The sequence below is a fragment of the Onychomys torridus genome, chromosome 1, assembly GCF_903995425.1.
Source record: "Onychomys torridus chromosome 1, mOncTor1.1, whole genome shotgun sequence".
NCBI classification, from domain to species: Eukaryota; Metazoa; Chordata; class Mammalia; order Rodentia; family Cricetidae; genus Onychomys; species Onychomys torridus.
In genome coordinates this window covers 174,515,983-174,528,564 of record NC_050443.1, presented here as the reverse complement: position 1 = coordinate 174,528,564, position 12,582 = coordinate 174,515,983, and the positions used below count along the sequence as shown (strand labels likewise).

The following is a 12,582-nucleotide window of genomic DNA, read 5'->3' as shown; positions in this document are numbered from 1 at the left end:
TATAAATACATAGGTCAGATGGACAGGTAATCTTCAAACACTTCATGGACCTAGAGAACATGGCATTTAAATAACTTAGAATTCTGTTGACGTGAGACATAATTGCTCCTGGCAGCACCAATTTGATCCGGAGAGAATGTTGGGCTTCTAAGACATTTCCATTTGGAAGTTTGTCTTCTTGGCACAAAATGGCCTACTGGGCAAAGAACTGCCCTTGCCTCAACTGCTGACAGTACAAATGCTGTCCTTTCTGGACAAGCAGGACACAAGGAAAGTGACCACTATACTTTGCCAAGACAGGGTAAGATGGTCTTTCAGAATTCCTGCTTCTCAAAATGGTCTGTCAGATACTCTAGACCTGTAGCCAATTTGAATGCACCAACGATGCTGAGAAACATTAGGTGACTGTCCAGGCTGCTAGCTGTCTCTGTCTACTCTTGCAAGACTCCCGAAAGTTGCTTGCGTCCTTCTCCCATTTCTCAGGTATTATTATATTCCTTCTCAGGTCTTTGATGAGGTTGGAGATTAGCAGTTATAGTTACAACTTAGTTTATATACATATATAATATCTTAGATAGGATATATTAAGTATTAGACTCAGGTTCTTTAGGATAGGACACCTTTTGGAATGATCTTTGTAACACGCCACCTACCCATGCCCTAGACTTCCCTGGATTTTACTATGTGTTTTTTGCTTGATATTGTTTGCACTTATTGTAATTCCAATTTATCTAGGTTTATCCCTCATTACTCCTGGACAATATTTGATAACCATCTCTTTGTATATAGTCTTGTATTAGGTTAGAACTTTCTTATTTAGACAAAAGGGGGAGATGTAGTGGATAGCCATCCCAGCATTGGCCTGGAAGTTCCAACCCCCATTGAGGCTTCGCTAATGGTCACGCCCACAAGGCAGGGCGAAGGAGGAAGCAGAAGACCAAGGATCGGGAAGAGGTCTCGCGCTTGGTTCCCGGACCCTGGACGCTGGAGGTAGACCGAGCAGAGTTCTCCAGAGAACACCACCAGACTACGCGATACCTTTGCCAGACCCTGCAACCTACCCCTTCATTTGTAAGTTAGCCCACAAAATAAACCTCCCTTTTAACTACGTGGAGTGGCCTTAATAATTTCACCAATAATACAGTTTGTAAACAATGTAAGTTTCTGTGTGTCTACTTGGTTGGGTCTGAGCGTCTATGGGCCTGGTGGGTGAGAGAGATTTGTCCTGACTGTGAACCAGGCAGGAAAACTCTAACTACACACACACACACACACACACACACACACCACACACATTCACACACTCACTTACACACACACACATACACACCACACACACAAACACACACTACACACATATATACACATCACCACACACACATACACACACCACACATCACACACACACACACACACACACACACACACACACACACACACACTTCACTCCAGCCAACCTTAAGAAGAATCCTCTCATAGCAGTCTTTTGGTGAACTAATGAATTAGAGGTGGAAGATAGTGGAAAGGATGTGTTTATAATAAATATCAAAACTAGACTCAGAGGAACTGGAATTAAATGATCTGTGTTTTTCCATCTGTAGAAAGTCTAGCCAACAATCACTGTGTTGCTTGGAATCTTGGGAACAGTAGATGATAAGGCAAGGCATCTTTGCTTTCTATTTATGGAGAACTCATTATTTTCCATGCAATAATGATATCTAAATTTGCAACCATAAAGTTAAAAAAAAAATCTGCCTTCTAGAAAGTGGACAGGCTCATTTAGACTTAATTGGTTTCTCTGTTTTCTTGTTGCATGTATGGACTTATCCTGTAGTGAGTTAAAGCTCATTAAAATGGAGACCAGGGTCCCCCAAGTTCTCATACCCAATTAGTTAACACATTATTCCATACTTTTGTGTGCTTTTTGTCTCCTAGAGACTATGTCACATGTCTTATACCTCCCCATGATTCCAAAGGGGTCATTAGGATGCTGAGTATGAAAGCTCTGGCCTGGGCTTCCCATTTCTAATTCAGCCTTCAACTTAAGAGGGCTCCTCCTCAGTTATCAACCACAGAGCCTATATGTCCAGAAAAAGCAACGGCCAAAGGTCAAAAGGGCACTGCAAGCCAATAGTACCATTTATATACCTGGAGGGATGGGATAGCCTCTTCATTAATGTGCAATGAAGGTGAGTTAGATGTGTGTACTTTTTCCAGGCAAGTGAGAGATGTGTCTCAAGGGGGAAAAAAGTTGCACATGCCTGTAATCTCAGTGCTGGGGAAGCAGAGAACGGAGGATCCTGGGGGTTGACTGACCACCATCTAGCTGAACTATCAAGGCCCAGTTTAAGTGAGAGACACCACTTCAAAAAAAATAATAATAATAAGGTGGGAAGGTAGAAGACATTCGTTGTTGGCCTCTATGTGTTCCCATGTGCATGCATTTCAGCACATACACATACATGACCAGGCACATACACATACAACATACATACAAAGTGTAGCATCAGTTTTCACTAAAAGACAAGGCAAAACTTGATGGTGTATACTCATGAAGCAGAATCAGGAAGAATATTTGAGCCCAGGAGTTGGAGACCAGCCCGGGCAATATAGTGAGTGATACCTGGTCTCAAACAAAACAAAAGCTGAAAGGAGATCCTAACAGTGGGAACAGGACCTGTCTCCGACCCTTTTACTGCCTTCTGAGACCCTACTCTTCATGCTGGGTCACCTTGACCAGCCTTAATACATGGGGAGGTGCTTAGTCTTACTGCAACTTGATATGCCATGTTTTGTTGATACTTAGGGGAGACCTGCCCTTTCCTGGATGGAGATGGAAGAGGAGGGAACAGGGAGGTAGGAGAGAGGGACTAGGAGAAGAAGGGGGGCTGTGGCTGGGATGTAAAATAAACAGAGAGGAGAAAAAAGAAAAGAAAACCTTCTAAGAAAATAGAGGTAATGACTACTTTTTAACATTTTAATTGCTGATATAATCCAGTAAGGTGGCCAGAACACGCAGCACATAGGAAAGTCAAAGTTCCCCAAACTTCATACAAATAACTAATTTAAAAATCATGGAAAAGATACCATTACAGGGGTAAATGTAAATGTTTAGGATTAGCAAGGTGCCTCAAAGGGTAATGGTGTTTACTACCAAGGCTGACAACTTGAGGGTAACCCCTGTAAACCCCTTGGGGAAGGAGAGAGTTGACTCCTGGAAACTATCACCTGACCTCCACAAGTGCACGGTGGCATGTGAGTGCACACACAAATAATAAACGTCATGAACTAAAAGGGTTGAGTTAGATCTGAGGCACAGAAGAGCTTGAAGATGGAAGAACATGCCTGGAGTAGCTGAGATCTGTCTCCTCAAATCTCTATGTCTGCCTACAACTCTAAACCAATGTGATTTTCCTACTAACCTGACACTATCTCTAAAACACTCAGAAGAATAAAACTCACAAGGAGAGTCAAAACAGTTCTGAAAAGAATGGAACTGGGCAAACATTGCATTTGAATTTCACTAATGAGCTATGAAGGTTTTCTAGTGGCTACTGAGTATGCACTTTTACTAAAAATAATCATGAAATGTACCCTGTAGGCACTATAAATATATACTAAATAGCATTCAATATCAAAATAGATTCTCTCTACTTACAATAAATATACTGGGATAATGTGCTAGCCACTCAGAAAGAAAACATGTAAAGCTGATTATTGACTTACTCCAATAAAGCAAGTTGGAGATGGGGCAGTCTTCAAACATAACATAGCAAGAAGCCTAAGAATATCTGGGAGAGAGTATTACAGAAACATAGTTTAAAACATTGGTGGAAAAGACTCAAGATGGACATGTAAACTATAATCCAAAATGGAAACAATGACAAGCTCGATTACATAACACTTTTAAAAATGATTGACTTGTTGGATGGTAACATAAGGAAAGTGTCAAACACTGCACATAGGCTAAGACCTAACTCCCTGCACTGAACAATCAGAAGCCACATAAAGACAAAATCTAGCCCAGTGAAACAAGGGCAGGGGCATCAGTAGCATATGTGTGGCAAGAGAGTCCTTAAAGTGAAGACAAGAGTTACCCTCTGCTACAATTTAAATGTTTGTTTAACAATTTGTCCCAGCAATTCTACCATCAATTTATCCAGTAGGAAAATAACAGCTCAACAAAGGGGATTAGAAACATTGTACAGTGTATCACCTAAGGATTTGGATTGAGCCAGCCCATGGGCCTAATTTCTGCCATGCTGTCTTCTCTTACCCAGGGCAGGCAACTTATCCTCTGGGTGGGTTCTGTCTATGAAATGGCAATAATAGCTCCCTAATCAGGCTGTTTCTGTGATTTAAGTAGTAAACGAATGTATGCGTAGAGCATTAGAGCTATGCCCATCCAGTTTTTGCTATTATAGTCAATATCACTAAAGCAAAAGGCTTGTTTCAAATACAAAAGCCCAGACAATTCTACCTGCTTAGGTAGGTTGCCAAACAATAGCACTTCTACACAGTGGAAGTCTTAGTAGGCAAACAGATTCCAATGTATTGATATGAAAGCAGCCCCAGCATCTACTGCTAAACAAAGGGCATGTGGACAACCGCGATGGATTGTATAGGGCTGATGTTTCTGAAGGGATGCTCTTCATAGGAAAGACAGAAGGAAGGTGAATAATTAGAAGTAGATTTCCCCAGAAACTTTTAGGTTTCTAATCATTCAGTCAAAGGCTTTTAAAGGACCCAACAACAAATCGGGTAATTATTATTGATACTGAGAGTACAGTTATGAAATCCCACCTTTATGGGATTGTTATTTTGAGTGTGAGGAGGGGGAGGAGGTGGTGTTGAGACAAGGTCTCATCATTGAGCCTTGAATTCACAATTCCACTTCAGTTTCTTGAGAACTAGGATTACAAGTTCAAGCCAGCAGGGCAGTGGTGGCACATGCCTTTAATTGCAGCACTTGGGAGGCAGAGGCAGGCAAATCTATGTGAGTTCAAGGCCAGCGTGGTCTATAGAGCCAGTTCCAAGACAACCAAGGCTGTTACAAACCATGTCTCAAACAACAACAACAAAGCACAGGCCACTGTACCTAGCTAAGTAGGACTGTTGTCCATTGAAGAATATGAAAGCAAGCCTGCATAGATCACTATAGCATGGTGGAACACTGACGGCGAAGCTACGTAAGCAAAAGGGACTGGATTCTGAAGGAAGGGGTGAGTTTTGGTCAGGGAGGCTTGAGTAGCTAGCTCTAACTGGGAAGGAAATGCTTGATGGCATATATTTCTTAATCTGAAATGCATATTTTGTTTTATCTACAAAATAATATATACACCTATTATCCTGCCTCTGACTCAGGCAGCAAATATAGACTGTCCTACCCCCTGCTCAGTACAGCCTCTGGGAACACACCTGGGAACACCACTGCCTCCCAGCCTTGTTTCCATCAGTGCTGCTCTCCCTCCTGTCACCAAAACAACATTCCACAGGAGCCTTTTCCAGGGCTTGCAGTGTGTAAAGGATGTCTCAGCTACTAAGCAAGCCAGCCTGAACTGCAGCTCTGAGGGCGGAAACTTTTTTCATTCATCTCTGGAGCAGATAAGAATCCAGAACAAAGGTGGAACCTGAGTCACAGTGCCAGAGCTATGAATATGCAACTTTCAACATTTATTCCAAATAGCTGAGAAGAAAGACTGGTGTGAGATCCTGACCTGTGAGCCAGTAGATAACTACTTCCCAGCCACTTAGCAGCACCCACATTCTCAGGCCACCACCTCACATTAGCCATGTGATCAGGTATAGACCTGCTCCTGGGTGTTCTGAAAGACACACACACACACACACACACACACACACACACACACACACTCGTACAGGCACACCCGTATGTGTACTCAGAAGGTCAGGAAAAGTGGCATCTTGGACTCTTCACAAAGATTTGTGAGCAGAGCAGGACAACAAGGTCAGAAGAGGGAGCTCCCTTAAAGCCCCAGGAGGTGGACAGGTAGTGCTTTCCATAGCAAGGGAAGATTGACTTCTATTGTTTAAATGATTGGGAGGGAGGGGTAAGAACAAGAACCAAATAAGAACTACCTCCCACTGCCCTCTCCCTTCTTAGCCCAACTGCTAGGATGAGTCCCACAGTTGGAAGATGTAAGACACCTGCCATAGGCAAGCACACTGTAAATGAATCATAAGACCTGTCAAGAAAGATTCACTGCACACACAGGGCCAGGAACTCGGGAGAGCTGCCATAGCATCTTCCTCTGGTTTGGTTCTCACCAAGGCTTCTGGAACTCAGGGAACATTTCTGTGATGTGCTAGGAGCACTCCATGTGAAGGTCATCCTAGCCTTTGGAGTCCAGCACACCCAGCACACACTTCAAGGTCAAGTGGGAACCCACCAACCCATCAAGACTTCTTCACCTTTCTGTTGCTCACTACTGGCACATGCTCAGAGAAAGACAGCCAGGGGAGGAGTCTGTTAAAGGACACTCACTGAAGAATTCAAAGAAGAAACACAATGTTTGCCTGGACTGGAATCTGCTTGACCTTTCTTGGGAGTACCACTGCTGGGACTTCACACTTACACACTTCACACTTACACACAGTGTAAATGAGGCCAAGGCAGAGTCCCAAGCATATCATGTGTGCACTCGGATATTCAAACCCACTATATCCAGGTAGCTACAATGTTCAGAATGGAGAAGGTGCACTTGGAATTCTTTAGCTAGTAGGGGATAAAGCCATTTTCTCAGGGAGCTAATGTGCTCTGTTGGGGTGTATCCAAGTGTTGGCTGTTTGGGGTAGAGAAAAGTATATGTTTATTTACCCTGTGATACTTTTATTTCTATGCTCACTTTTAAAAAGGCAAATGGAGCTGGGGGTGTAGCTAGTTAGCAGAGTACTGAGTCAGCATGCATAGAGCCCTGGGTTTGATCCCCAACACCCTGTTACCCCAGCATTCTGGAGGTGGAAGCAGGAGAATCTAAAGGTCAGATTCAAGGACATCCTCTGCTATACAGTGAGTTTGGGACCAGTCTTTGATACAGACAGCTTATCTCAAAAACAAAATGCCAAAATAAAATAAAAATAAAAATAAAAGGCCCAAGAAAACAGAAAAGAACAAGAGGAAGATGAAAAAAGAAAGGAAGAGCAGAACAGAAGAAAAGAGGAAAGAAAAGAGAAGGTAAACAAAGACCTTGGGCCTGTGCACGCAGTAGTACATCCAGTGTTGGATCGATGAACATTGGAATATAACTCCTACCTCTTGCAGGTCTCTGCAACATGAGAAACAAAGATGTGGAATGAGCATATGAGGATGAGGGAGAATAGGCCCTTGGAGACAGGAGTAGAGTAGACAGCCCTTTGGATCACTACAGGCCCAGACTATGATCCTCGAGCCCAGGCCAGTCAAAGACAGTGACCCAACCAGTGAAGCCCATGGACAGGAAGACACTCCGACACACTCTGTTGTCAACCAAGGTTGCTGCCATCAAACTCAGCAAACCATCTTTCTCAACTCTTGTCTGTGTCTTATCAACCATCTACCTAAACAAATCCCATCACCGTGGGTTGGATGGACCTAAGTAGGAGGGAACTCAGAGGAAGGAACGAGGGAAAGTTTTTTCTTCTTTGTAGTAATATTGATTGTACATAACAACAGGTTCATTAGGACATTTTCATGCACGTCTAATGCAGTTTTGCTCACATTCACTTCCAATACCATTTCTCCTCCCACTCCCTCTGACCCCTGGGAAATGGTATTTCTAATGGAGGTGGAAGGTTCACTTTTAGTTAAAGAGAGTGAAGAAAAAGGCTCCAAGAGGAATCAGTGAGAGTGCTCAGTGAGAACACCGCCACTGGAGTCAGACTTGGTTCTCAGACACAGTCACTGGGGGTAAGGTGGTGACAGCCCTTGGCCAGTTGAGTCAAGCAGTACTTAATAGGACACCCTTGTTAATTCAAATCCCGACAGCCTATTAACTCGGGTCCCTTAAGATATTTGTGGAGCCACCCACAGGGTGGTGACAGGAAGTGACAAATCCCGAGGGCACTCAGGTTGATAAAACTAACCTTGATCTACTATTATGCTTCCAACTAACCGGTCCAATGGCCCCACCCTACAGAAAAACTTGTCAAGGTAAACACCCCCAAAGGGCAGCCACAACTTCTTGCTGACCAAGTGAATTTTGAGAGAACAAGTTAAGCGAAGCCAGTACCACAAGTCCCCTAGATTTGATAAGAGGGTCTGTAAAAAGATAGAATGAACAAAGTGCTCAGTCCTCATCATTCCTTCCTGATAAAGAGTGGATGATGCAAGAGGTTGTGAAAGAGACCTTCCTGCCTGGGTTCAGAATCAGGTCTCACACTACCTGGCTAGACCAATGGTCAAGCATCACCAGATCTGAAGTGTAAGCAGTGAACTTGACTGCCAGGACTCCCCTGTCCAGAAACAAACCTCCAAGGCCATTGCTTTTGTGACTTCAGAGCAGCAGAGCTGTCATTTATGAGACGAGAGGACCCAGGGACAGTTACTCAACATCACTGCAAGTCTGCTCTTTCAACTGCACACAGCAAAAATGCTGTGGTACTTGGTACAAGTCCTGAGGAAAGAGCCGCTCTTGTCAGGGCTGGAGATATGGCTCAGTCAGTACAGTACAATGCCGCACAAGCTTGAGGTCCTAAGTTAAGTTCCCAGAACCCAAGTCTGGAAAAACAGAAGTCAGGTGTGGTGGCACATGTTTGTAATCCCAGCTGGGAACGGGGAGACAGTAAATGTCTAGGGCTAACTCAGTCTGATCATGAGTTCCAGGCCGATGAGAACCTCTGTCTCATGACAAAGATGGTAAGAGCCTGAGGAAGAGCTCCAAAGGTTGTCCTCTGGCATCCAGATACATTTACACATGCCTACACACACCTACACACACGTGTTCCTGCACACACGCTGACACAAAGGGTCTCTCTTTCCTCTCTTCTATTTACCTCCATTTTCACATCCTTACTCCTATCTCATGATCTGTTAGGAGATGTCCCAAGATACAACTGTCATCTTGGTTCCTCTTACAGACAAATGTCTTCACAAGTCTTTGTTTTTATTTAAACACAGCACTTCTTATTGGAGGAGACAGGGCTGTCACGTCCCAGCCCTATTCCCTTCCTCATATCCTCCTACAAGCCTCTCACAACCCCAGTCTTAGAAAAGAATGACCCAGGAAGACGGAGAGGTCTGTAATGGCAGTTCATGGACTGGCTGACCTTCCATACCCTATGAACTCATTTATTTATTCACATACCAGGACTGGGGAAGCTAGGAAGAATCCAGCCCTGTGCCAGTGGGAAGGGCTACGGAGAGCCTGGATCTAATACTGTGACAGACCCAGAGGCACTGGCCACAGAACGTGGGTGTGAGCTGTGAAGGCTGAGGTCACTGATGGGACCACAACACACTTGCAGCGCTGGCAGACGCAGAAGTCACCTTTGGCTGCACCCAGAGTCACTGCATCTGCTAGGCAGGAGCATGAGGCATAGCGAGCAGGCAATACACTCCCGCTTTGTAAAATGATGTCAAACCTGGGACTCGGAGCTCATCTCCCTGGAAGAGGGGAGAAAAAACTTCTTCTTCTACTCTTTCTTTTTTTAAGGTGAATTCACTTTTTAAACTTTTTAAAACGTACATTCACAATGCTATGCCACTTATCTTCCATTTAATTCCAAAACATTTTCATCACCTCAAAAGGAACCCTGCACCTGTGAAGCATTCACCCCTTACTCCTTCTCCAGGCCCGACAACTAGTCTGTCTACATTCACTCTCTATGGATTGAAATGGGAGGATTGGCTAAAGATTAACTACCTTACAGGTTCTTATTCCTTGGCCTATGCATTAAGCCAGCCAGACTCATCAGCGTTAAGTACAGATCACCCTTGGAACTAAATATTCAGATTCCAGGTCCAACCCTCCATGATGTGTTGAGTGTGTTTCTAAGTCACACTTTTAACCCTACTCCATGGGCTTCTACTATGAATCAAAGAAAAGGACCCATAGGACCCTAAGCATAGTATTTCCCCAATGAAAGCAGTGGTAAGATTCAGGGTTCCAGGAAAATCTCAAATAGGGGATGACCATATAAACTCAATATCTGGTATCCAACTGCCACATACAAAAATCTTTTTACAAGCTAAAAGTTTAGGCTATTCCAAGGAAGGCTAACCCTACAAGTGAACGAAGAACAAGTTTTTAAAATAAAATTGTAAATATTTTATTTTTGAAAGCATCAGACTGCCTACAGTTCCAATACAATTGACAGCCTACTTGCTCTGTGACCTTGGGGAAGTAGCTTCGCCTCTCTGTTGCTACTCTCTTAACCATCAAACAGTGAAACCATCCACTTCAAAAGATTGTCTTGACCAAATATGATATCTGATTTGTGTTGGTACTTGACTGGGTTCTCTGTCCTTCTGCAGTGTCCACCCTCCTTGAACTTGCGGCCTCACCATGATGGAGCACTGAGGTGCAGAGACACATTGATATTGTGGTATGTGTCTTTTCCCTGAAGAACTGTCACATAGCTCGGCATAGTGGCATACACCTATAATCCCAGCACCTGGACAGCTGAGGCAGGCAGATCACCAGCCTCATCGACGTAAGGAGTTCCAGCTCAGCCTGGACTACAGTGATCCTCTATTTCAAAAAGCAGAGCAAACCAAGTTGTAACATAGCCTTAAGTCAGAATGCTGGGCTGAAACTCTGTTTGATCTGGACGGTATTTTTTTTTAAATTAAATTTAATGTGTTTCTCTGGGTTCTATGTGCTGCGATTTTTTTCTAGTGTTCCCCTCCCTAGGATCCCATTATACACCATTACTTCACCTGCCTGTGTCTCCCGCTTCCCTCAAACTTCCTGCCTGCCTGCCTGCCTGCATTTACAGCTGTTGCTTTATTTAGGCTTTTGTGCCTTTCGTTGGCCGACACAGGCACATGAGTGATGCTCATAAGCTTTTATACTGTGTTTCTTCTAAGGTGCGTTCTAAAGTGACTTGAAACAGCTGCCACATGGATACAGAGGACAAGATCATAATCTATGGCTTCTATCTCCAGTTTTGAAACCTGATCGACTCTTTATTTTAGACCCTGCCTCTTACAGGGCACCAGTCACCTACAAGTAGAAAGTTTAGATTTAATCCTGCCATTCAGACGGTCAAAGGGGGTTGGGGTGTGATACCACACGGGATATCAAAACCCAGCCATGGAGCCCCTTCTCAATGCTCACTTACTCAAAGCCCTTCCAGAGCATCTTAGAACTAACCTGTGCTGATAGCCCTGAAAAGAGACCGGACTTCATCCGGGAGCCATTCAGTCTGTTTCTCCATCTCCTTAGTCTCATTCCTTAGCTCCTACCATCAGAGTCAAAGTCCAGTGAAAATCAAGGTTAAACCCCCAGCCCACCCCAGGGAGCTACGCCACGTGCTCAGGTCCGCAAAAGAAAAAAAAAAAAAAACGGTCTCTGTAATCCACCTCCGGAAAAGGGAGGGAGAAAGTCCTCTCCCATTGTCCCTTCCTCCTTTCCCTCACCTCTCCTGATCCAGAGAGCACGGGTAGACCTAGGAGCCCCCCCCCCCACCCACCCCCGGGGCATAAAGAGCATGGCGCCCACGTGGGCCACAGCGAGCCGCGAATTACAAGCAGCTTCCTGAAGCTGGGCAGGGAGGAGGGGGGTCGGATGCCTCTGTCGCACGCCCAGGGGCCCGTCCTTGGATCACACCCCACTACAGATCCCTTACCCTGTGAGGGGCCGAATGTCTTGGAGCTTGAGTGGGGCTTCCTGGCTCCGGCTCCTTGCAGGCTGGAGAGCCCCTATCCTTCCTTCCTCACCCCGGGCTTCTCCAGGGGCAGGGTGCCTTCAGAGCGTCCATGCAGGCAGGCAGCCGGCTAGTGTCTGCACTCCTGCCCTGCCCTGAGCTGTCCCAGCCAGGCCATAGCCCGGCTTTCTGACATGCTGGTGTGGGGACTTCACTTCCTGGTTTTTTTTTTTTTTTTCCTCTTTCACAACTGAAAGTGGAAGCGCTTCTGACCAGGAGGAGACAGGCAGACAGGCAGCTTAAGCTACCCCGGCCGGTTTTCAAAGCCTTTAGCCCCAGCCCCTAAGGGCTGAAACAAAAGCCACCTAGCATCCACCCAGTCCACCTGCTCCCGCTGGTCCCACTAGGTCTCCTCCAAGACGAAAATCCAAATGAAACCGAGTTGAAGTGCCCCTGGGTTCACCGCCAGGGAGACGGAGGTGACGTTGTCCCCTGCTGCGTTCGCAGGACAGGAAAGTCCAGCGAGAGGGACCTCCGCCCTTGGGGCAGTCTCAACACAACTGTCTTCTCCACGTAGCCGCTTTCCCGTCCCCAGAGCTGCCCGGCTCAGGGACACATAAGGACCTCACAGAGACAACAGAATAAACAAAATAAGCCAGGAACCACTGGGGCAGCCAGCCATTAAATTGACGTGGCTCCTTTCCCTCTGACACACCAGATCGGCCTCTCACTCAGCCAAGTTTAATGTAAAATTGTGTTCTGCGCCTCCTCCACTTA

General features: G+C 45.2%; 1 protein-coding gene across 1 annotated transcript in view; it reads right to left on the bottom strand.

Annotated features, from left to right (window-relative positions):
* The window catches only part of Acsl5 (acyl-CoA synthetase long chain family member 5), a 45,666-nt gene extending 33,330 nt beyond the window's left edge, over positions 1-12,336 (bottom strand). The window contains exon 1 of the mRNA XM_036189121.1: positions 11,788-12,336. The gene's annotated coding sequence lies outside the window, so the exon portion shown is untranslated. The remainder of the gene's footprint in view (positions 1-11,787) is intronic.
* Between the last annotated feature and the right edge of the window lie 246 nt (positions 12,337-12,582).